At 41.5% G+C, this 24,922-nt stretch overlaps 1 long non-coding RNA gene across 1 annotated transcript; it reads right to left on the reverse strand.

Annotated features, from left to right (window-relative positions):
• Positions 1-5,073: 5,073 nt before the first annotated feature.
• LOC133213389 (uncharacterized) lies at positions 5,074-24,553 on the reverse strand. Its single transcript, XR_009725806.1, has 3 exons — positions 24,450-24,553; positions 23,522-23,635; positions 5,074-5,313 (listed from the first exon to the last, which is right to left on the reverse strand). It is a non-coding gene; the product is annotated as an uncharacterized LOC133213389 (long non-coding RNA).
• Positions 24,554-24,922: the final 369 nt, after the last annotated feature.

Consider the following 24,922-nt stretch of genomic DNA (forward strand, 5'->3'; position numbering starts at 1 on the left):
GTCTTCAGATGAGATTTCTTACTTTGCCCAAGCACTTTCCATGGGAACTTCTCTATTAAATCAAAGCAGACATCCCTCTAGCCCTCTATCTGATATATAGCCAGCACCACTTGCTTGAGACTAAGGTGAAGAAAATCCTGCAATGGGAAGCTAAGGAATAATTTGCTGTAGATAAAGTTACTTTGCTCAGAGGTTATCTTCAGCCACAAAGCAGAAGGCTTGCTATCTGATCCTAAGCAGCATGAATCTTTACTTGGCACTCTGCAGGAGAGTAAGATCTCCCCATTGTTCCTGGCCATGCTTTCCAAAATCCGTCTTTTCTGCAGGATGGAGGTACCTTGTCCCTAGATGGAGCTGTTTTTCACCGGTGTGTCAGGTATAGGACCAGCAATGACAGACCCTGTGTTTCACAGTTTATTATCAAGAATATTGCTATTTGCTGCCTGTTGTTCTCCCTGATGCTCAGTTCTGCCTCTGCTTTTGCTTTTTCTAAGGATGTTTGTGCTTAAAAAAACCCCAACAAAATAAAACAGAAAAGAAAAAGGAAATTATTATGTAACCTCTGGTACAGGAATCTGATTAGGAACAGGCACAGCATTTCAAAGAACCCAGGGAGAGGTAGGGGCAAATTGTCTGTATGAGTTACTTTGAAAATTGTCATGCATTATATCGCCATAAAATAATGATCAGGAGCTGGAAGAACAAGGATTATTCCCATGAAAAGCCACTTCTCCCAAACGGCAGCACTGCATTAAACCAGTTGTGTACATAATATTTCATTAAGAAATAATATTGTTAGTAACAGATGTCCATTTTCAGCAGAGCAAATGTAGATGGGATTTTATTGTTTCTCACTTTTACATAAATGGATCCGGAATGGTGGTATCCCTGATTATGAAAAGCTGCAATTAAATGTTAAAGTAATAAAGCTCTGGTTAGCCATCGTGCCCAGAACTTTGCTTCTTCCAAAGAGCAGGCAAACAGAAATGCCAGCTTTTAAAGCACTAACCTGCTGCGGTTTTGGAGTTGTTTTCTAGGTTGTGTTTGCCTCCTTTTCCGATCCATGCAAACAAACCTACAGATTAGCATGTGTGTCTGTGTGTGTGTGTGTGTGCATGCGCAAGTAACCCAATTTCTGCCTTTCAGACTTTGCCCAGATTAGAGGCCAAGCCCTGCAATGTGGTGGTGAAACATCCAAGCTGGAGTGGGGGCTTAGTTTTTTCTGTGTTTGATGTTAACAGGTAGACAGAAATGTTCCTTCACGGGAACAGATTTATTTGGTGCAGCTCTATCATTTTATTTATTTACTCATAGCCTCAGTCTTGTTTTGATGCAAAACTCTGCCTGCCTCCCCCGTCCCCCTTCCCCTCCCGCCTTCCCTAGAAGTGACATGATCAAAAGCTATTTCTTCTTCAGAGTGATTTCCAGTAACCTCCAGAGCAGTTTTTTTAATTAAATAAACCTCATCTTGTCTAGCTTTCTGGTCAGCATTTTGAACCCCCTGCAGATGGGTCTGAAGGATTAACAGCAAATCCTCCTCGACCCAGCTCAAGCAGATGGGCGGCATGTGTCTGATAAATACTAGGACAAGGTCTGCTTCCTCGTGTTTCCAACAGATAGACGGTATACCCTGTAAATTAAATTTAAAATGGTGGCCCTTTCAACCCTTAGAATAGCAGAGGAAAAGGAATACAAATGATATGAATTTCCTATTTCTAGCACATTGTCACACCACTGAGTCAAACATCACCTGTTGGGTAAGTGGTACCTCCAGGGAAGGCTGGGTCAGTAAAATGCCGAACTTACTGAGAGCACAATGTGTGTGAGCCCTATGTGTATCTGCTGCATCTCCTTGCTGATGGCTTTTATTTGCATATCAGTTTGCAGAGTATCCTCTTTCCAAATGAATGTCTCTTTCACAGGCTGTTGCAATAGGAGGCAGACACCAAGTTCCTGGGTGTGCAAAGTGCAACGGGGTTGTGCTCAGTTACCTGAGCAGAGAAAGGGCCATTTTCCCCTGCTATTTGCTTGCAAGTGTCAGAAGTGGTGAACATTGTTTCTGCGGGACAGGACAAGCCATAGAATTGGAGGGAAGTCTTCATCCTACTTTTGATTGCTCTGATAGATGTCCTCCAGGCCCATGGATTTGCCAGTTCCTTAGCAGGCAAATTTCATAAAAATTAATCAAACCCTTTCTCTTTTCTTTGTGCCATTTTGATTTTCTCTTTTTTTTTTTTTTTTTTTCTTCTTTTGAGGAGGAAAAATACAGGCATTTTTAAGTGTTTTGCTTTACCTGTCACTCTTCTTGCTATTTCTTGCCCCTAGGGTGGTGGTCCCTCAGGAACTGCTCATGGACAGAAAGATTTGTCTACAATTGCACTGTGCATGGCTACTGCCTGACAGCATTAGTGGAAACTGCATTTCCCCGCTGACCTTGCTGCTAAGCTGGAGACTGCCAGTGGCTGTCACCTCCAATGACACTGCTTAGAGGGTCCTTGTCAGAACAATTACCACTGATATGTCACTATATCCTCTTGCGGAGCCTTTGGCTCCTGAGTCAGGATACCTGTGATATTTGGGGTATTGTGTTTAATGGCCAGATTTCAGGGATGTGGGATGCTTGTGAAGTCAGTGACTCTGCATCTCTGCAAACCAGTTGAGGAAGTGGTGGGAGCAATGCAGAGGCAGCAAGTGAGGTTGTCATTCGAAGACCCATTTAAAACGGAAGATAAAGAGACTGGGTCTGAGGATATCTCTTATTAGCGACATCAGCACATAATGGAGAGTGGGTTTCCTTTTTCTAAAACATTGGGTTTTGCACTTAGATAGTTTAGGCTATGATTGAAAGAAGAAAAAACAGTTTGACAGTGGCAAGCAAGTCAGCCAGCCTTTCCTCCCAGGGCGCTCAAGAAGCTGCAGGGTCATATATTCTGCAGAATCCTTTGTAGATAAGGTGGTGTGGGATGAATGCTCTTTTGGAAGGGTGATAGGAGAGGACAAAAGGGAGAACTAAAAGGAGTTTAGAATGTCATCAAGCTGGTGGACTAAACGATCAGCTCTTGCAAACCAACTTGCTCTTGACTGTGGGTGCACTAGCATCATGTTACACAGCTAAAAATCTTGTTCACAAAATCAGAAACAGTAAAACAGACAGGAGGCATCCAGCCTGTCTAGTTTCTCCTGGGCAAGTTTTGATTGTCTCTGGACTCTGTTTCTGCTAGTTCTTATTTTTAATTATCTAAATTACACTTTCCACATTGTTTCCTACAGCAAGATCATTGTGGGCCTAAGACCCCACATTTCATTATGCATCACTCATCCCTAACGATTGTAAAGTGCCAAGGTAGAAGCAATTTCTTTTATTATATATACCATGTCAGCTCACCTTTAATCCTCATGATAAGAAACATTTAAACTTCTTAATAATAGCTTGGAAGCTTGAGTAAGTGAAAAACAAAATCATTCACTGACTTGTTTTTCCAAACAATCACAACAGTTTAGAACATGAATCAGCAGTTTTCTTGGCTTGCCAAATGTATTTTCATTTTAATCACTTTTGCTGTACTTTCCATAGTATCTGCTTACACAGCTGGAGTTAGCTAACTTTATATGGCCTAACACAAGGAAGCTAAAAGATAATAATAAAGATAAGTGGAAATGCAAAGTTACGTTGTCAGATAATATAGTGTTCCTGACAGCACATACCTGTGTACTCACTGAATATTTCATTTGCCTGTGTGACATAAGCATACACTTTGAGCCAGAGGCCACATTTATCTGCTCTGTCACAGAGCAAAGTAGGGCTCAGTTGCCAATTTTAAAAGCGCAGATCTGTTCTGTTGGAGAACTGTTCAAAGAAAACTTATTTTTTATGGTAAGTGGAAAACCTGATGTTGAAAGGAACGAGCACAAGATTTTTTTTATAGCTGAGAATGTAGCAGTTGAGCAATTTGTACTGAATTAGCATATTTCTCCTTTTTTATTTTTTCTTTTCCCATCAGGATTGCAGTTTTAAATGTTTTCCAGATGGATTTTTGTGGGGGTTGTTAAAAATATATTTTCTGGGGTTTGTTAAAAATGAATAACAAAAATGTACAGTTTTTTCGCTTTCAAGACTGAAAACTGGTTTTCTTCTTCATGTAAAACATTTCTATCAATATATTTATAGTGGGTTTAAAGAAGGTTTAAAATTATAATGCAGTTAAAAGTAGAGAAAATTTCACCCAAACTGTTTTATTTTCCTTAACAATAGCAAAACACAGCTGTCTTTTGAAACAAGTTTCTGTGAGTTGTTGAGATCTCCTCCTCTGTACCTTTCCTACAGCACTTCTCCAGTGCCTGCTGAGGTTTGCTGGCTGTGGTGCTGAGGGTGAAAAGACAACAGATCTACTCCTCATCCTACCAAACCATACTGGGAAAAATGGCCTTTCTTTTTCTTCCCTACTGTGGCCTGTGGCTGAAAAGCAGGGAAACCCCTTAGGCCACAGCTGGCAACAGGTAAGCTGGACAAGGTGCAGGAGGCTGCACCTCCAGCCTGGCCACACATCTCATAGAATCACAGAATGGTTTGGGTTGGAAGGGACCTTAAATCTCATTCAGTTCCAACCGCCTGCCACAGGCAGGGACACCTTCCACTAGAGCAGCTTGCTCCAAGCCCCATCCAACCTGGTCTTGAGCACTGCCAGGGATGGGGCAGCCACAGCTTCTCTGGGCAACCTGTGCCAGTGCCTCAGCACCCTCACAGGGAAGAACTTCTTCCTAATATGTAGTCTCAATCTCTCCTCTGTCAGTTTAAAGCCATTTCCCCTTGTCTCATCCTTACACGCTCTTGTAAAAAGCCCCTCTCCAGCTTTCTTGCTGGCCCCTTTAGGTACTCTTCTCCAGGCTGAACAAGCACAGCTCTCTCAGCCTGTCTCCGTAAGAGAGGTTCTCCAACCCTCTTGAGCATATTCATGGCCTTCTTTGGACTTTCTCCAACATGTCCATGTCCTTCTTATGCTGGGTGTCACAGAGCTGAACACAGTATCTCTTCCCACGGAAAGACACCACAGAATGGATAAGCCTTAGGAACAATTATCAAGAATGGTGATTTATTCTCCACTTTCAAGTGATACTGTGAACCTTTTGAAGCAAAATGAGGTGGTTATTTTTCTGTTGTTTCTTTTTTTTTTACCAGGGATTCCCCAAGTGGATGGCTGTCAAAGATTTAATATACTGCAGGCACAGCAGCTAATTCTCAAATCTCTTGCAGAAGGATCTTACAGAGGGAAGCTAGGATGCAAATCCTTTTGAAGGCTTTTTCCATTTTGAAACCTATAAATAGGAAAGTAGGGCAAAATGACTTTGACAAGTTTAGACCTCACCTTCTTTAATTACTCTCTTTGGATCAACAACCTGACTGCAAATGCTTATCTTCTCCACCATTCCGCACAGGTTTGGAGTTTATTTTTTAAGAGCAGTGCATGACAATTCTGCATATTTTTAATACCCCTAGCCTCCACAGATTTCCATATTCCAGCCAATCTTTAAATTTATAATTGATATAAATGGGGAACAGGGTTTATTGCCTGAATTGTCCTCTCCATATAAAACATCTGTCCATTTATTCTTCTTTAAGAATGGTAAATTTCCTCCTAATGCTGTTTTTGTATTTCTTCTCCCATTTTTTAATAAATGTGAAAATTCAGATTCATTGTGTGCTGATATTGATTAGCAATAACAGTATCTACTTTAAACTACTAATACAACAAATTAATAAATTAGTTGCAAGAATGTTGGTTTTATAGATGATTAAAACAAAACACGTCTTGTTGCTCCTCTATACTGTATAATGTTCCTTTAATATGTAAGTATTGCATGTACACAGTGTAAAGAGCAAGCTGTTTCTACTACTTTACATGGGGCACACATGAAAAATGGCACAAGTATGATACGTACTGTACTTGATACAAGCATCTGTCTGAAGACCTGAGTCTTGGATATGGTAAGGTGCTCTACACCTCTCTGCAATATGAAAGGTTGTAAAACGTACTAATTTATTATACCATTTTGTTTATCATAGCAATATCCAGTCTTGATAGACTGTTGTGGTTTAAGTTCAGTCAGCAACTCAACCATGCAGCTGCTCGCTCACTCCCTCCGCTTCCTTCCCCCCCCCCCCCCCCCGGCTCCAGGAGGGATGGGGAGGAGAATCGAAAGAATGTAACTCCCATGGGTTGAGATAAGAACAGCCCAGTAACTAAGGTATAACACAAACCAATACTACTACCACCAATAATAATAATGATAAGGGAAATAACAAGGGAAGAGAATACAAGTGCTCACCACCCATGACCCATGACCAATACCCAGCCTGACCCAAGCAGTGATATCACCCTTCCGGGTAACTGCCCCCAGTTTATGTAGCGGGCATGACATGCTGTGGTATGGAATACCTCTTTGGTTAGTTTGGGTCAGGTGCCCAGTCTCTGCTTCCTCCCAGCTTCCCCTTCTCCCTGACAGAGCATGAGACTCAGAAAGTCCTTGGTCAGAGTAAACATTACTGAGTAACAATTAAAAACATCGGTGTTATCAGCACTGTTCCCAGGCTGAAAGTCAAAACCACAGCACTGCACCAGCTACTAAGAAGGAGAAAAAATGACTGCTACTGCTGAACCCAGGACACGGATATGGGAGAAACCCTTAGGGCAGGGGGAAGGATTTGAGGAGCTGAGTGGAAGTTAGTTTGTCTGACTGGGCTGAATGTGTGAGCCACCATCATCACACAAACTTGCTGTGAATTGTTTGCCCTGTAGATGACAGGTTTTGTTATCCATTTATGGAGTCCTTTGCTGTTATCAACCTGGCATGCGGTACCTGAGGACAGTCATCTGTGAGAGCTGCCACAAGGAAGAGCCTGTATTTGAAGGCAAGCAAACCAGGACCTAGATGCAGCTCAATCCAGAGACCTATGGACTCAGCCCAGAGACAACCAAGCTTAAATGACTAGGATAAACATCAGAAGAACCAGGTACTAAAGCACCTATCTCACTCCAGTTATTAACAGAACCCACAGATGAAGGGCTCTGAGAGGGACATCTCCAGACTGGTCAAGGAGGCTTTAAACTAGGTGTGTTGGGGGAGGGGGCCACCGTTCCATCCCAACACACCCAGTCAGTTGACAGCACCTCTAATAAATGCTCTTAGCAATATAGATATTCCAGCCACCCCAGCCAATGAGCTGGCTTCATTTGGAGCTCGGCTCAGATGCCTCTATACAAACACCCATAGCATGGGAAACAAACAAGAGGAATTAGAGATGTGTGCATGTCTACGGAGGTATGATATAACAGGCATCACGGAAACATGGTGGGATGGCTCCTATGTCTGGAGTGTTGGAATGGAAGGTTACAGGCTCTTTAGAAAAGACAGGCCCGGAAGAAAGGGAGGGGGAGTTGCTAATTATGTTAGGGATAGGCTGGAGAGTATGGAACTCTGTCTGGGGACAGGTGAGCAGTCAACAGAGAGTTTGTGGGTCACGGTTAAAGGGAGAGCAGCGATGAGAGCAGCGATGGGAGACATCACTGTGGGGATCTGTTACAGACTGCCTGATCAACACGAACCTGAGGATGAAGCACTCTACAGACAGATAGGAACAGCCTCACACTCACAGGCCCTTGTTCTCATGGGTGACTTCAACCACCCTGACATCTGTTGGAATGATGGTACGGCCCAGCACAAGCAATCCAGGAGGTTCCTCGATTGTGTGGATGACAACTTCCTTCTGCAAGTAATAGAGGATCTGACAAGGAGAGGTGCCATGCTTGACCTCGTGCTCCCCAACAGGGAAGGGCTTGTTGGAAATATGACGCTCCAGGTCAGCCTTGCTTGCAGCAATCATGAGATAGTCAAGTTCGAGATCCTCAGGAGAGTGAGAAGATTGTGCAGCAAGCTCACTGCCCTGGACTTCAAGAGAGCAGACTTTGGCCTCTTTAGGAACCTCCTTAGTAAGGTTCCATGCCATATAGCCCTAGAGGGCAGGAGGGCCCAAGACTGTTGGTTGATATTCAAGGATCACCTGCTACAAGCTCAGGAGTGTTGCATCCCGACTAGAAGGAAGTGCACCAGGAGGGCCAGGAGACCTCCTTGAATGGATAAGGAGCTGCTGAGGAAAATTCAAATGAAAAAAGAGGCTTATAAAAGGTAGAACCAAGGACAGGCTGCCTAGGAAGAATGCAGGGATGTTGTCCAGGAAGCTAGGGACCAGGTTAGGAAAGCTAAGGCCCAGTTAGAATTAAACTTGGCTAGCGATGTTAAGGATAACAAGAAGGGATTCTATAGCTACATAACGAATAAAAGACAGACTAGGGACAACACAAGCCCCCTCCGGAAGCTATCGGGAGAACTGACTGCCCTGGATTTGGAGAAGGCTGAGATTCTCAATGACATCTGTGCCTCGGTCTTCACTGGCAAATGCTCTGACCACACCACTCAAGTATTGGAAGGCAGATGCAGGGACTCTGAAAATGAAGACCTTAGGTCCACTGTAGGAGAGGATGCAGTTCGAGACCATCTTAAAACCTGCACATACACAAGTCTGTGGGACCTGATGAAATCCATCCGCTGGTCCTGAAGGAGCTGGCAAATGAAGTTGCTAAGCTGCTGGCCATCATATTTGAAAAATCATGGCAGTCAGGTGAAGCTCCCGATGACTGGAAAAAGGGAAATATAACCCCCATTTTCAAGAAGGGGAAAATGGATGACCCAGGGAATTACAGAGCAGTCAGTCTCACCTCTGTGCCTGGCAAAATCTTGGAGCAGATTCTCCTGGAAGGCATGCTAAGGCACATGAAAAACAACAAGGTGCTTGGTGACAGCCAGCATGGTTGGTGGCCTTCTATGATGGGGCTACAGAACTGATGGACATGGGTAGAGCAGTTGACATCATCTACCTGGACTTGTGCAAAGTGTTTGACACTGTCCTGCATGACATCCTTGTCTCTAAAGTGGAGAGACATCAATTTGATGGATGGGCCACTCGGTGGATAAAGAACTGGCTGGATGGCCGCATGCAAAGAGTTGTGGTCAATGGCTCAATGTCCAGCTGGAGACCAGTAACAAGTGGTGTCCCTCAGGGATCCGTGTTGGGACCGGTCTTGTTTAACATCTTTGTTGGTGACATGGACAGTGGGATTGAGTGCACCCTCAGCAAATTTGCCGATGACACCAATCTGTGTGGTTTGGTTGATAGGCTGGAGGTAAGGAGTGCCATCCAGAGGGACCTCGACACTCATGTGAGGTGGGCTGATGTCAGCCTTACGAAGTTTAACCATGCCAAGTGCAAGGTCCTACACCTGGGTCGGAGCAATCCTAGGCACAGCTACAGGTTGGGCAGAGAAGAGATTCAGAGCAGCCCTGCGGAGAAGGACTTGGGGGTGCTGGTCAATGAGAAAATGAATATGAGCCGTCTTCATTGTGCGTTTGTAGCCCAGAAAGCCAATCATATCCTGGGCTGCATCAGAAGGAGCGTGACCAGGAGGTGGAAGGAGGTGATCCTGCCCCTCTACTCTGCTCTCATGAGGCCTCACTTGGAGTATTGTGTGCAGTTCTGGTGTCCTCAACATAAAAAGAAAATGGAACTGTTGGAACAAGTCCAGAGAAGGGCCATGAGGATGATTAGGGGGCTGGAGCACCTTCCATATGAAGATAGGATGAGAAAGTTGGAGAAGAGAAGGCTGCGTGGAGACCTCATAGCAGCCTTCTAGTATCTGAAGGGGGCCTATAGGGATGCTGGAGATGGACTGTTCGTTAGGGACTGTAGTGATAGGACAAGGGTTAATGGGTTAAAACTTAAACAGGGTAAGTTTAGATTGGATATAAGGAAGAAATTCTTTACTGTAAGGGTGGTGAGGCACCGGAATGGGCTCCCCAGGGAGGCTGTGAATGCTCCATCCCTGGCAGTGTTCAAGGCCAGGTTGGACAAGGCCTTGGGTGACATGGTTTAGTGTGAGGTGTCCTTGCCCATGGCAGGGGGGTTGGAACTTGATGATCTTACGGTCCTTTCCAACCCTAAGTATTCTATGATTCTATGATTTTGAACATCTTTTTGCTTATGAGTCCCACTGTGACATGCTGGAACTCCATTCATCTGTCTGTCCATCCAGCCAAGAACTGCAGGTCTGGAGTATTATTCCCTATCTCCTACACAGGCAGGACAAGCTTTGCAGTAGGTGCCCAGTGATAATAGTTTACTCTGGTTTTCAGGTACCTTTCAGCTGGTTGTGTTGCTGTCTCTCATGCATTGTGGACCCTTTGCTTTTGCAATTATGCATTTTAAGAGTCTACCCCATACAGTTCCTGTTGCATCTCTCCTTGTTTCTGTTAGATCAAGACATTATTATTGGCTGGGTAATTCTTCTAGAAACAACTTTATCTGACTCAACAAGTTTCCAGTTCACACATTTACCCATTCTGCAGTGAGTTACACCTAAACCTTAGCAGGTACTGGAGAAGGACAATGAGTTAAATGGTAAACAAGCTTGCACCATAAACTGTGAATCAAAATACGTTCCTGTAATGTATGGTCTTTGGCTACAGCAACTTCAACTGTGAGCACACAAAGGCTTTACATGTTGCCAGGGTAGGTGAGAGGAGATAATTCACAAATCTAAGAGGAGCATGCAATGCCAGCTGTAATTCTATGCTGTCCCATGCCATTATTGCATATAATTTGAGAGCTTAACCACTAATGTTACATTATTTTGAATTCTTTGCTTATTGCTCACATTTGGACAGATCACACTGAATTTGTGTACAGATATGTGAATGATATTATAATTCATCTTCAGTTCTTTAGTAGATTCTAGTGTCAGCTACCACAGTCAAGGTCTTATACAAAGAGTTCAAGTTCTGTCCCTGTGTTTTAGTGCTCACGTTCACTACTAAATGTTGGCTGCAAAACTGTTTTTTTAAACTTTTGATACTATCTCCAATCACAAAATATTAAAGCAGCTAGCTGTTTTTTAATCTAATTATTTTAAAGGAAATACAGAAATACAGTTGCTGCAGTTTCATTGTTGTTCTGCTTTTATTTCTTCAAAAGTGATGATTTTTAAAGCAAGTATTTTAGTTTATTATTTATGACAGGACTCTGTACAACAGGAATAAGTTCTAGTGGTCCATTGTAAACTAATTGAGGATCTGGTTCAACTGCAGTAGCATCACATCATTGGTGCCTCCAGTCTGGTGGCCCCAAAACCACCAGTCAAAACCAACTGGTTCACATGAATAAGCCTGGTTTTGAACAGCATTCTCTGGTTCTTCACCACTGCCTTTTTATGTTGTGTTGCATTGCACAGAGCCTAATGTGTTGAATGTGTGGCAGTGAGCAGATCCTCTTTGCCTTGGGGACCCTGAGCTTTCTCCTCTAGGCAAGCGTGGAGCAAAACATGGAGACTGAGGGTTCATCTTGGAGCTTCATCCAGAGTGTCTCACTATTACTGTGTGCATATCTCCTCTGTAATTATGCTGCATGTTGCAGCCTTGCCCTCAAAACAAAAAGTCAGCAAAGTAATATCTGACCTGATCCCATCAACACATGGGGACATTGTCTGGACTCATTTGTTTATTTAGCCAAGAAATCTCAGAAAGATGAAAGTGAAAAGAGAGATTCATGGTAATTAATCTCTTTGGAAACAATCAGCTGGCTTTTTTTTTATTTGGATACAGGAAAATCTTGCTGTCTGATGTCTGTAAACTGAGAATTGACATCAGGGTTCTCAGGACACTCAGTAACTTTTTATATGTTCCCACTGTATATACCTATGTAGAAAGACATTCAGAGACTGCCTACAGCAAGCAGCTAGCTCTCACCAGCTGTCCCAGAAGGTGTGTCAAGCTAAGTGCTGAAATCACTGCTAAATTTTGTAAGTCTGTCTTTCTTGCTCTGTCCCCTGTTCAGTGACCATCAAGATGTTTCATGTGTTCTGGAACAAAGCATCTGGGGAGAGAGTTAATGAGTAGTTTAATTATACATATATTGTTGTTGCTTTAGTAAAATAGTGATGGGAGACCTTAGCTGGGGCCAGGGAGCTATGTGGCAGAGACCTGGCAAAGGCAGAAAGATACTGGTCCTGCCCTGAAGAGCCTGGAGTTAAACCAACACTATTAGAACTAAACAACACACGGAGCAAAACATGTGAAGCTAAGGTATGAAGTGCCGCTATAAAGCTAAGATCTAAACATTTGTGAACAAAGAGGGACTTCTGATCTGAATTACCTTTGTAGATATGTATCTCCTTGTACCTCAACAAGACACAGACTTTTGGGGGACTCAGAAACCTCCTAGAAGGGTGTTGAGTTCACAGATGAGCTAAGTATCCAGGATGTCTGTCTGGATGTGCTGGTTCTCAGTAGCGAGGATGCACGTGTCCAGGAACAACCATATTTCTAGGGAAGGCGGAAGCGAATGGAAGGCTCTGCCTTTTTGTCTTCCTCATATCTTCTCAGTCAGTGGTTATACATGTCTGTGAATGTGCAAGGAGTTGCAGAGCCTTAAACACTAACATTTAGCCTCTGTCTCCTTCTGGGAGAGTTATTCTGTGAATCCCTTAGAATACATCTCCTGACAACTGGAAGTTAAAGGTAAAAGCTCTCTGACATCCCCTTCCTCATCAAGTTTTGTGAGCAGTGTGTTCAGCAGTCACTTCTCTCTTCCCATTACTACAGTACTAGACATCTCTGATCTTTTTTGGGGTAATCTCAGCTGAAGCAGATGTGTAAAATGCATGGAAGAAAGCCCTTCACAGTTCCTGCAATGAGATGCTGAATTACCATAGAAAGAGGCATTTATCTACTAGTGGGAAGGTAACAGATTTAAATGTAAATAGCATATAGCAAGGAGAAAGGTGTTCATTCTATACAGATATATTGAACAGCTATAATAATTCAGTGGTGTCTTCAACAAAGCTGGCACAGAAAACTCTTTCATGGCATGCATGGCCCATTCTTCTTTCAAGAGTTTGCAAATATTCCTGGGAAGAACATAAGCTGTCCTCTGCTCTTCTGGGTTGCATTTGATGCAGATACTGGAAACACAAAATGACTGTTCCTGGTTAACTGACCAAGGCAGAGTATCTTTATATTTTGAGGTAAATGTATGCTTATGCTCCCTTTTATTTTATGTAGCCAAAAGCTGTGGCTACAGTTTTGTTTTCCTAATTGTGCATCCTGCTTTCTCTGATTTTAGTAGCTCTTGATTATGGTGCCCCTGAGTAATCGTTCAAGGTAGATTGTTAGTGTAAGCTGCATTGCAAGGTCTGTGTCTACTCAATGTGTTGCTGGCTATAACAGAGGCCCCAGACTAAGGTCAAAATTATTATGTGGAGATTAAACTGTAGAATTTAATTATGTATTCTGTTGCTCCTAGTACATTTATTAATTTAGCAGTACAAACTGACTGGAGCTAAACAAGCAGGGCTGATTAATTTGCAAAGACATCTAGGTAACAGATTGTGATCAAAGTGGAGACCTGATCCTGTTAGATTGAAATGTGTTGTTTTGTGCTACATGAAGGACATAGAGCAGCATGGTTTATCTTTATCAATGCTTTACTCTGAAGGAAAGGAACAAGCTTGCAGATATAATCAGCGCTGAGGCAATGCCACTCAATAATTACCCACTGTCTCATCATAATCCCGGAACTAAGCCCCTACCCAATCCATCTAGGACACTTTTCCATCTATTGCACAGCTCAAGAATATGTGTGTAAGCTATTACCTCTGGTTGTGCTATCTGTCCCCAGAGTAAAGATTCATCGCAGTGACCAATTATCTTGCAGGGGGCTTCTCTTTCTTTCTGTATTTTTTTTTTCTCTTTGCTACTGAATTGTCCTGTATTTCTTAGTTATAGTAATGGCACATCAGAGCAGTGCTAATTTGGTGTGCAAAAACCTATACAACTACCAAAGTGACTTTCCTTGTCGCTTGTAAAGCAAATGCTAAAGCAATAAGGATGTAAGAAAAGCCTGTATTTATGTGATCAGACATCTGAATGCAAGTTGTGTGCTACAGGTAGAAGTTACTGTTCTTGGGAGGATGATAAGGGCAGAGTTTGCATGGCAGCTAAGATTGTGGAAGATCTCAACCTGAAACGCTTATTTGTAACAAATGATGGCAGGGGAACCAGTGTCCAAACAGGGGTTTGAGATGTCATCACCTTAAAAAGGATGGAGAATAGGCCAGATTCCCATTCTTGCAGGCACAAGGTGCAAAACTGCATCACTATGCCAGCAGTTTCTCAGGTGTATACAGCATGCCCCCATTGGCAAGAACAAAGACATCTCTTCAGCCTGAGGCCCAGTGGTCTTGAAATTCATGTCAGTGTATACAAAGGGGAGCAGAGGAGCTTCATGGAGCTCTTTGCCTTAGACTAAGCAGGATCAACAAGGACAGCTGCATGGTCTTGAAAGTCAGGACACTTACTTATCATGGATTTAAAAGGGTCTCTTGTGGTGTTCTGTATTGATAATATGACAATTCTCCTGTACTAGGCAAAGATGAAAAGTGGAAGGAGAAAAGCAATGTCAATGGCTTGTAAAGGATGAAATCCCAAAGAACCTCTTTATGTGATTGCTAGAGAAAACGTTATGTAGATGTGAATCAGATTTCCTCCCTAAGACCTCCCATCACGAGAAATTGCTGTGAAGTCTACTCCATGTCTGCAAAGTGAAAACGGAATGCTCTGAATCACAGCTCTGCCCGGCACTAGTATCACAAGGGCTAGAATCAAGAGACGACTCTAAATGTCTTTTCACCTGTTTCCTCATGCACAGCCATGGAAGGATATATACACCTTTCCCTTCCTATTCTTTCTCTCCTCTACCTCCCCTAGGAGCTAGCACACATACTCATCATGAGCTATGCAGTTACTGTTGATCTCATGAACAGTGACTTTTGGCCTCAGTAAAGCCTAGGGCATAGAGATCCTCAAGGACTATGTGTTCTCTAAAAGCAAGTATGAGAAAGTATAGGGAATTAAATAGAAAGCCTGAGAGATGAAATGTCCCAGCTAACAGAGCAGACCAGTGATAAAAACAGGGAGGCAATTCTAGCCTCCCTGTGTAGCATCCTTTAAATTCTTAGAATTTAATAACAGAGACATTCATACCATGGGAATGTCATGAGTTGAGCAGAGGAATCGTAATGTAAGCAGGACTCTTTCTAGATGTGCCAGTTTACATATACAGCAGAGTTAAGTGCAAAGACATACAACATTGAACTGATCTCTGAAGAGAGAAATGAGTGGGTTTTTTTTCCAAAGACCAAGACATAAATCTGTATCGTGGTGCTCTAGCACGTGTCCTTTCTTTGAAGCAGAAAGCTGAATGAGGGTGCTGGATGTTAAAAAAATTAAAAAAATATTTTTAGCATTCTTTCATCTAGATACGTCTTCTCAGGATACAGCTGTACATGCTGCAGAACAAACACTCAGCATTCCCAATGGACTCATCTTCTAGAGAATGAGATCTTTAGAGGTCTGCAGTTTTATTATTATTTCTAGAATGATTCACTAATAGAAATATATTTCTGGGGGGTCATTTTTCCTTTTGTGATAAATAACCCTGAAAATGACAAGCACGGTCATCACTAGCCATGGTCATGGAAACTGGCTAGACCTGCTCCAGATGGTAACCATGCTGGCTAACTTCCTGTCAATACTCTTAACAGCTTACAGACAGGTTTATCAGGAACGTGAAATAGCTCAGTCTAGACAAAGGAGTCTATCAGGCATCTAAACTAACAGAAGGAAGATAGAGGATATTCCTGATTTCTTTTGTATCAGTTTGGCTGCCAGCTTCGGACCTGATATGACGTGTTCTCTGTGAGACAGAAATTGCTTACACTAGACTATGCTGAATGCTACCCTCGAGACTATGTTTCCTCCTACTTCTGAACCAAAATTGCTGAGATTTATTCCTACAGAAATAAAATTGCAACACTCAAGCCTTTTTTCTTTCCGCATCAGTGTCCCCAGTCCCAAATTTGTCCTTGTTGAATAAGAAAACCTCCCCACACAGGCCAGGCTACAAATTGTCTTTGATCAGAAAACAACCTCCTTTAATCCTCCAAATATTTTAGCTCCCTGAATTCTTGCTTTTTGTATGACCCATGCTCCTGGGGTTCAAAGTAGATCACAGCTCATTTCTGCATGTATGGATCCCCCTTGTTTGTAGGAATGTGAAGAGCTGAGTAGGTTGCTGGGGGCTAGAGGCTTGTTTCTAATCTGGCTTTTGGTTTTGATATTCACAATATACACAATGTCCAAACACATCAGTGACTGCTGTTGTCCACCTCACGGCCAAAGTAAAACATCAGTCTGCTTGGAAACAAGGTTAATGATAATGCCGTCTTCTAGTAGTCTTTTCAACAGACTGAGGGGTGGTCAGAGAGTACTGTGTCCTAGTAGCTGCCTTAGGTGAAATATTCTGCATGAATCTTGTAGTTGTGGTGCTTTCAATACGCTGATGTCTTTGTCTAAGATTATTGTATCTTCTTCCCATTCACATTCAATCAGTTCTGGGTTTCCTGTTTTACAAGTTAGCAAAAAATGAAAAACTTTGTAATAAAATATACACTACTGCCACATATTTTCAGCTTTATTTCTTTCGGACATCCCAGTTCATGCCAACTTCTCTCATGACTGATACTCCTCTTCAGGATGGAATCAAAGATGACTTCTATCCTCAGTAGTAATGTACCTTCTATTTGGTCTTATGGGACTGTCTGCAGAAGCCTAGGATCATTTTTGATAACAATGCAGGGCCCTTATTCCAGAGTATACCTCTATCTCTACCATTTGATAGAGCTGGGCTGAGAGTTCCATTTTTTAATTTTATTTTATTATTAGGCTTCATGGTTGAGGGATATTCATAAATGGTTTATGATAATTTATCAGCCCACTTGGGTGAATATTGAATTCTGTATTCTATATCGCATGCCAATTTCCCATCTGTTGTATTTGAATAATATGCAAGTTAGACACTATCAGTTAAGTAATCTGTTTACTACCAAATCAATATCTAGTACATATGGTGCTGTTTGGCCCACAGATATTTATTGTAGGTCTCTTTGGATAATTATCTTATAACTCCCCCTGTGTCCTGGTTCTGTAAGCCCTGATCCTGCAAATGCATATGTACATGGCCAGCCTCACATGTGAGCACTTCAGTCATGTTTATTGAAGGTTTATTTGTAAAATCTTAAAAATCTTTTGTTCATGGCAGGTTTCATTTTTCATAGAGGAGCACCGGTAATGTGATGGCTATTTGTTACAGGTGATGCTGATCTTTTCTGTCCTTTGCCAGTACTTTCTGTTGATGCAGATTTGTGTCGTGTCTTCCACTGGAAAACAATTTCAGGGGCCTTACTTTATTGAAGGCTGAGGTTATTCTTTTGAAGATAAGACAGTCAAATATCTTTACCAAAAAACGCAAACCCTTGGTAAATTTTCTTCACAGAGGCATTTTGACACTTTTTGGTGGAGGGGTCATTTTTAAAACGTTGGTTATTTGTAATCATTGTAAAAGAAACTTGCATTTTAGCAGTCGTAAATTGGGACTGAATTCTAACAAATACCTCTAGAAAGTGCTCAGCTACAATGCTGATATTAGAAGATGCTTTTAGCCCTGTGGTGACATTATAGTTCCTTCACCAGGTCACTTTGGTGCCTCAGAAAAAGTGTTTCAGGGCTGCATTTCCCAGAAGAAAATATGAAATATTTTAGAATGTGTTTGAAGGACTGGCAATATTTAGGAGTTTTAAAATATTTTCTGTTACCCTTGGTACCAGAAAGCTCTCTCTACGTGGCTGCACCACATGGAACTGAGATTTAAAGAACAAACAACTCAACCTGGACTCCTTCCTGCCCGAGAGAATTCTGTGGGAGGTAAAAGTCACAGAGTCCCTGATTCACCAGTGCTTGAGGCTGCTCAGCAGTATAAGGAAGATCGATTTTATTTGCCCTCCTCCTTAGGACATTAATATGCAATTTTACAAGAGCATAACAGGGTCTGGGTGTGAGCTTGGAAGGAGGTAGGTGAGACCTGGCAAGTCTTAAAGGGAAAATGTGTATGGCTGGAAGCAGGAGATCTGGTTTGAAATTCATGTAATTTAGTTTATCAGTAATATTAATGATGGTTTAAAAGGCATTGTCCAAACCTTTCTTGTTTACATCCTAGCTGACTGTCTGTGTGCTGCTTTCTAAAGTCAGCAGGTTTCAGGAGCTGTGGGAAACTTTGTGAGGATGTGAAGAAGGATAAAATCATTAGAATTTGATTGTGTTTGGGCAGGGCCAACAGAATCTGTTGGTTGCAAGGTCCCAGGCTGACAGATGCTTCAGGTAGTAGGTTCAGGACTCCATTTTCCTAATTTTCTTGCTCACTCTAATCCTAGCAGTGCCTGTCTCTGCTTTTGGTATTTTGAGGTGAAACTATGCAGAGGCTCTACCATTAGACCCTTCAGGCACAGAAGTATTTGTAAGAACTCCTGCACTAAGCAGAAGTTTACAGGCTGGCAGAGGCTTGGGCACAGCTGGCGATAGAGCTTGAGAACGGAATAAGACCTCCCTATTGCTGGAGGTTTGAGAGAAATATATCTTCCATCCCATTGCTAGAGGTGGGCTTAGCAGAACTGAGTAGGAGAAGCAGAACTGGGAAGTAGGCTAGAACTGAGTGGGAATTGTTAGTGGGTTGTTTTGGGGAGTGGTGCTGTAGAAAGACAAACCACCACATTTCAACCCTAGTAATTACACATAACTGCTGCAGTCACTATGTTTTCTGCATTAGGAACCATTTCATTAAATGCCTATATTATGTAGGTAAGTTTTGAAAATAAGAAACAAATAAATACTAATGAATCAATCTGACAGCTCTCACATATGTAACAGGGCAAAGGTGCCCTAGCTCCAGGTAAGGAGAGATGAGTAATTAAAGGAAATAATTATTATGTGTTTGTTTAATTGAAAATTCCCTGAGGGAAAATGAGATAATTTTAAATAAACGCTTTCACCAGTGCATTAAAAATACATTTATGATCAAGTCTGGATTCTCAGAGGCAGATGGGCTGGCTTGCAGGGGAACAAAGAGCTTCTGCAGCAACCTACTGCAAGAGTGTATTGGAATGGGATTTAGTCATAAGGGGGAAAAGATAAAACTAAGGGAGTGATTTTTTTTTAAAGCCTGAGCAGATGCTTGCAGAATTTCTTTGTGGTGGTTGGTAGGAATCACTCATTGGATTTTCTCATCTTCTGGGCAGGGCAGGAGAAAGAGTTTTGGACTTGCTGGGAAAATATTTTATACCCTCAAAATCTATATACACTGAAGTAGGTATGTTTATGCACACAAAATATACTCATTTGTTCTCCATGGCTGTATCAAGTTACATCTACCTATGAACAGGATTTTCTCAATGTTTCCTTGACTTTGCCAGGTTCAAAACAAGGTTCGCAAATCTCACATAACATTACGGAATTTGCTGATTATCTTGAAGGTAAAGTCAGACGCAAGTCAGTTTTGGCTGATGGTTAGTGGGAAACTGGTTTTATATGTATCTAAACATTGCATTCAGCATGTTCTCATCTTAATCAGTTCCATCAGTGTAACAGAGTATGAGAATCCCTAGAATATAAATATGTAATTCTCTGATCTGTGCCTTTCAGTCTTGAAGTTCAAAGACTTGAAATGTTACTGGCTCACAACTGGCTGTTGACTACAGGCTAAGGATGCAATGATATGTCTAAAATCAAAACCTGATCTCGTCATTCTCCTGGGCCTACAGTGGAATACATACTAATGTTTTAGTATGTTACCAAGCAATTATTATGGTAAGTCCTGAGATATAGCAGGCATGGTAGATGCTAAACAAGAATTTCATTCCTTAATGGACCATTTCCTTCTTACCCTGCAGTTATGCCATATTGCCCAGGTCTAGAACTTTGTATTTGTAAGTAGTTTGTCTTTAAAAAAGTGACTTGCAGGGTAACACTTCAGATATTACTGCAGGCATTTCTAAAGGATTTTTCTCCCTCCTGCACACACAGATTCTTCAGTCTTGTATATTACATCCCCTCTATTTGGTTGACAACATAGTAAACAGTGAGATTTTTATTACGCAGAAGGTGCCTTCTTAGAAGCTCTGAACCTGTGGGTGGGCTGAAATATGTTACTTTCTGTGTTTTTATGCTTTTTCATTCACACCTGTGAAATAATATTGTCTGTCATCCTAGGCAATTAAATCCAATCAAGCTGCAACTCTGCAAGTACCCTTGGACAAGACAAGACCTTGTCAAGTGCTTAACCTTCATCTCAACCCTCTGCTCAACAATGATGTGATTTCAGCTACAAGAGCTGGGACTTTTTGGTGACTGGAGTGATTTGGCAGAGCAAAAGTCAGATAGGAGCTGTTACACAATTGTTTACAAAAGTTTTGAGGGGAGGCTTATTTCTGAGACAGGAAAAGGGAAAAAGGAGGGTAGTCCAGGCATTGATTCTTGCAGCAATCCATGGCATAACTCTGCCGATCTCTTAAAGTAGTTTTTTTTTGGTTTTTTTTTTATATGTGTATCTATTTTCCGCTTTCATGCAAGGCTACAGAAAATTAAAAACATTCTGCATTTTTTTAAGGGTTCTGTTTCCATTTGAAAATAACCTTAAACACTGAAGAAGAGTGTGAATGACTGGAAATTGTCTGGGCTGATAGACCCTCTCCTCCCTCTGCTGGCCCTCACAACATATGCACAAAATATCCTTCCAAAAATGCTGTTTTTTTCCTTTTTATTGAAAGTTGGATTTCTTCTGTGAAATAATTTCAGAAAAGTTCATACAGATTAAAAAGATGAAAAATACAGAAATTTTCAACGAGCTTCAATCCTTTGTTTTTTAAACTATTGAAATCTCTTCACTCATTAATTGAATTTCATGGAGATTTTTATCTTGGTGTCAGTGCATACATAGACATCTGGAGCGGTGCTCACGAGGCCCCAAAGCCTCTCCATTCTGTCAGAAGCTAGACCAGAACCTCCTCCATTTCCAGCTTGTCCCAACCCACCAGACTTGCTCTTGCAACTTACATTCCTCAAAGGATGTGTGAATTCCCTGGAAAGGTGCGTCAGTTACCCTTGCCTGACTGTGCCATTTCCCTCCTTTTCCAAACTCTGGCTGAGACAGAGCTGTGGATCGGTGCCATCTGGCTGAAGGTCAATCCAGATAAGGCAGAAGACATGCTGCTTGGCAGAGACAGTCCTGAAGAACTGAAAGACAGTGCCTACTCCATCTATTTAAAGGCTTCATCCTTTTCTCTCCAAGTCATTTGTGAGCTGATGTAGCCCCAGTCCTGAACACTTCAATAGCAGTGATGTCTGGAAATGCTCTCTTTCTTTTTGGTCTACCCAGGTGATCATCTCTTTTCTCTGGGACTTTCACTTGGTTATCTTTGCCATTTCAAGGCTAATCTAAGGATGCAGGCCCTACCTTGGGCTACCCTGGAAGGCTGCTTGGAAGTGTCATCTAGCACAGAGCACAGCTGCCCATCTTCTGAGCAAGGGAAACTGGCAGGAGCATATCACACCTGTGCTCCATGCTCTGAACTGGCTGCCAAGTCACTGCTGGGTAGCGTCCAAGACTGGTTAAATATCGATAAAGCCGGAAATGAACTAAACTCTGACTGATCCAGGTCTGCTTTTCTGCCTTGCCTAGTCACAACACCTGAAATACCATCTGAGCCCAGATCCGTAGTCTTATGGCTGATGCCCTGCTTGATTAAGAATTTCCATTAACAGCCCATTGCTTTGTGGGGCCTGAACTCAAAGCCCGCAAAATCAAGGGGAGTTTTCCCATAAGCAAAGTGGGGAGTGTTAGCTATAGGAACATTATCAAAAGAGAAGGAAACAGGAGCAGAAAAGCAAAGAGAAGGATGAATGCTTATTTTTGAGCTAGGCTTCCTCATCAAAGAAGAAGGAGATAGATTTGAGAGGCTGTGAAAATGGAAGATGAGGAGATGGCTTCTTCACCTGTTATGATGACATAGGACAGGTATATTCCTTACTTATATAGAAAGCACTTGCAATAGAGGATACCTGAGGAATGTGACTTACTGTATTAGGTCTTTATGCTGATATGTATCATTGTCTGTGATCAAACCATGCACATTAACTAGCTCATTCCCCAGGTTCCCCCAGTATCCTCATGTTTAAACAGTCCACGAGTAAACATGTCAGGCAGCAAGCAATGTGATTTCTTTGTAGTGGTACAAAAAGGGGTTTGGGATTTCTTTTACTTTTGGTTTTTTAAGATTTCCATTCTGGGAAACACTAAGAAAACATGCCTTAGGTGAAGGAACTTCCAGCCCACACATGACTACCTGCAAATCATTGTGCTGGCTATTTTATCACTGGGCAGAGACAAATCTTGGTGATTCCAGCTGCCTGCCTTAGAGAAATGCGGACAGCCTAAAACTGCCGTAAGTGTGGTTCATTCCCTGGCCATATTTCAGAGAATAAAGCAAAATCTCCGTAATTCACTGACCTGATGAGCTTTGTCTTCTCACTCTCTGCTATGCACAGGGCTGTGCAAAGCTGGTTCCAGTCTCCCTTGGTTGCTATGACACCATCATGAACACACTCTTTTTAGTCCACTCACTGAAGAAGCCCCTTAAGGCTGTACGAACTGCAGCCTTGCAGTGAACCAAAAAACATTTTAGGCCCAGTATCTTGTTACTGGTAATGGCTATAGACTATAAGAGCAGGGCAAACATACAGTGAAAATTCCTCTGTACGTTGTTCCGATTTCTAGACAGCTACAGCATAAAGACTTCCCGAGACAGAGACAGTGTCTTTATGTTTTTTTAGTTTGGGGTGAATTTTTCTTCCATTAATTTATTTGGAAGCTTTTTCATTTGTAGTTTTAGCATCCAGAACTTCCTTTGGCAATGAATTCAGAAGCTTAACAGTGAACAAGTCATTCCATTCATTTGTTTTGAAGCTATCAGATGATTAATTTTGGTTGATATTCCCATGAGGCAGTGCATAGTCATTCCTGGTCACCTTCTCTATTCCTCTTTTCATATTATAGACTCTAATTATATGCAGCTTCATTTTTTTCTTTTTCAACCTGTCATTTAGGGTTGCTTCTATAGAAGCCATTCCTTCAGCAAATATTATCACCCACCTCTTCATCCTTTTTTATATCTAAATCCCTGCCTGGCACGGTGAGATGAGAATTGTATGTGATGTTTAGGACATTAGGTACACCTTCAACAGGAGTTTCTACATGCAAAATATTGTTAGCTGTCTTACCAAAGGCACCTGTGATGTGTACAAGTAAGCCAAACTCACAAATGGGACATCTGAGAACTATTCTGAGTTCTCTGCCTGAGGACTGTCTCTACAGCAGCAGCCACAACCAGTATGGGGACTCAGGGATGTTGGTCTGCAGAGTTTGCAGTTATGAAAGAGTGAGAAAAAAGAAATTATTGCTAAGAACATAAGGTACCTGCTATCAGCTATTTGGGTACTCTCAAGGAATCTAGGTATACACTGTAACTCAGGAGTGAATATAAAAGTAGCTCATTCCATCACACAGGCTGGAGAGAATTTCATGCATGTGCTGGGAAAAAAAAAAAAAAATCATGATTACTAAACGCTCCATTTTCTTTTCAAGATGCTGTGCTAGTCTGAAGTGGTGTATGTATACATTTCAGGCAAATGTGTACTTTGTCTTCAAATGAACAGCTTTCAAAATGATCTTTGGTTAAGCTCCCTTTTATTTTTATCTTTTATTCGCCTACAATGCCAGCTGAGGTTACCCATCTCCCGACAGCTACCAAATGGACTCGTAATTGTAAGGCTTGGTGATTTAATTAGACTCATTCTAAACACTCACATTTTTATCAATTAGTTAATGGGCTAAAGAGAGTCTTATTGTTGGAGCCAGGTCATTTGGAAGCTGGAACCTTCGTGAGGGCAAGAAGCTGAAGAACAACAGCGTTAATATCTGTAATTAACCTCACGAGTCCTGGTTTGTTCAATTAGGACTGAACCCCCTCTCCATCCATATGCCTTTCATCAGATGGGCTTTTAATTTGAAATAATTGTTACAGAAAAAAAAATTAAAAAAAAAACCCAAAACAAATAATAGCTTCTTTTTTTTTTTTGTTGTTGATTTGTTTTTTTTTTTCCAAATGCAGACACATAAAAACAAAAAGCACAATCTTGACATACATGCCTGTGAGCTATTTATTAAAGCCTAGTTAATTCACAGCTTCCCTATAAATAATCATTCTAGGTTTTTAAAGATTAACAAAGCTCTTGGTAACAGATATTGTGGGATCTTTTCAAATTGATCCTCCTCTTGTAATACGTATCTGTGTCTTTTTTTTAATGCTGTCTTTTATATGAAAAGAAGTTGGGGTTTTGATTACCTTTTGCAATGTATTAGATGTGATTTCTGTGCTTTGGAGAATCTAATACATCTGGTACCTGTTTTTTTCCCAAGGATGAGCTGTCTGGGTTAAATACATCTGTTATAAATAAGTATAAAACAGTCTATGAGTGTTATTACAGAACTGCGGTAGGTTCAGCATGCCTAACTGTGTATATTAAACACACACATCTATCTATGATGTCTAATAATTTCTATTGTAAATATTTAAATATATATGTTTCTAAATGAGTATATATTTACATACACACATCAATGTGAAGATCAAGCTTTGCTTGTTGTGTTGCATGTGATCTTTCTAACTTTCAAATTTCAATTATTCAATTGAAATGTTTTATTTACATAGCTTATATATATGTAAGTATGTGTATACAAATATATGCATATAAACATAAAAGCCCACTTTCATGGCTTGCTGGACAATAGGCACTCTGCACACCCTTAATCATGAAT

This window comes from Neopsephotus bourkii, unplaced genomic scaffold (assembly GCF_033783945.1).
Source record: "Neopsephotus bourkii isolate Nb327-2 ecotype Australia unplaced genomic scaffold, CSIRO-AGI_Nbou_v1 NB_95, whole genome shotgun sequence".
Classification (NCBI taxonomy): domain Eukaryota; kingdom Metazoa; phylum Chordata; class Aves; order Psittaciformes; family Psittacidae; genus Neopsephotus; species Neopsephotus bourkii.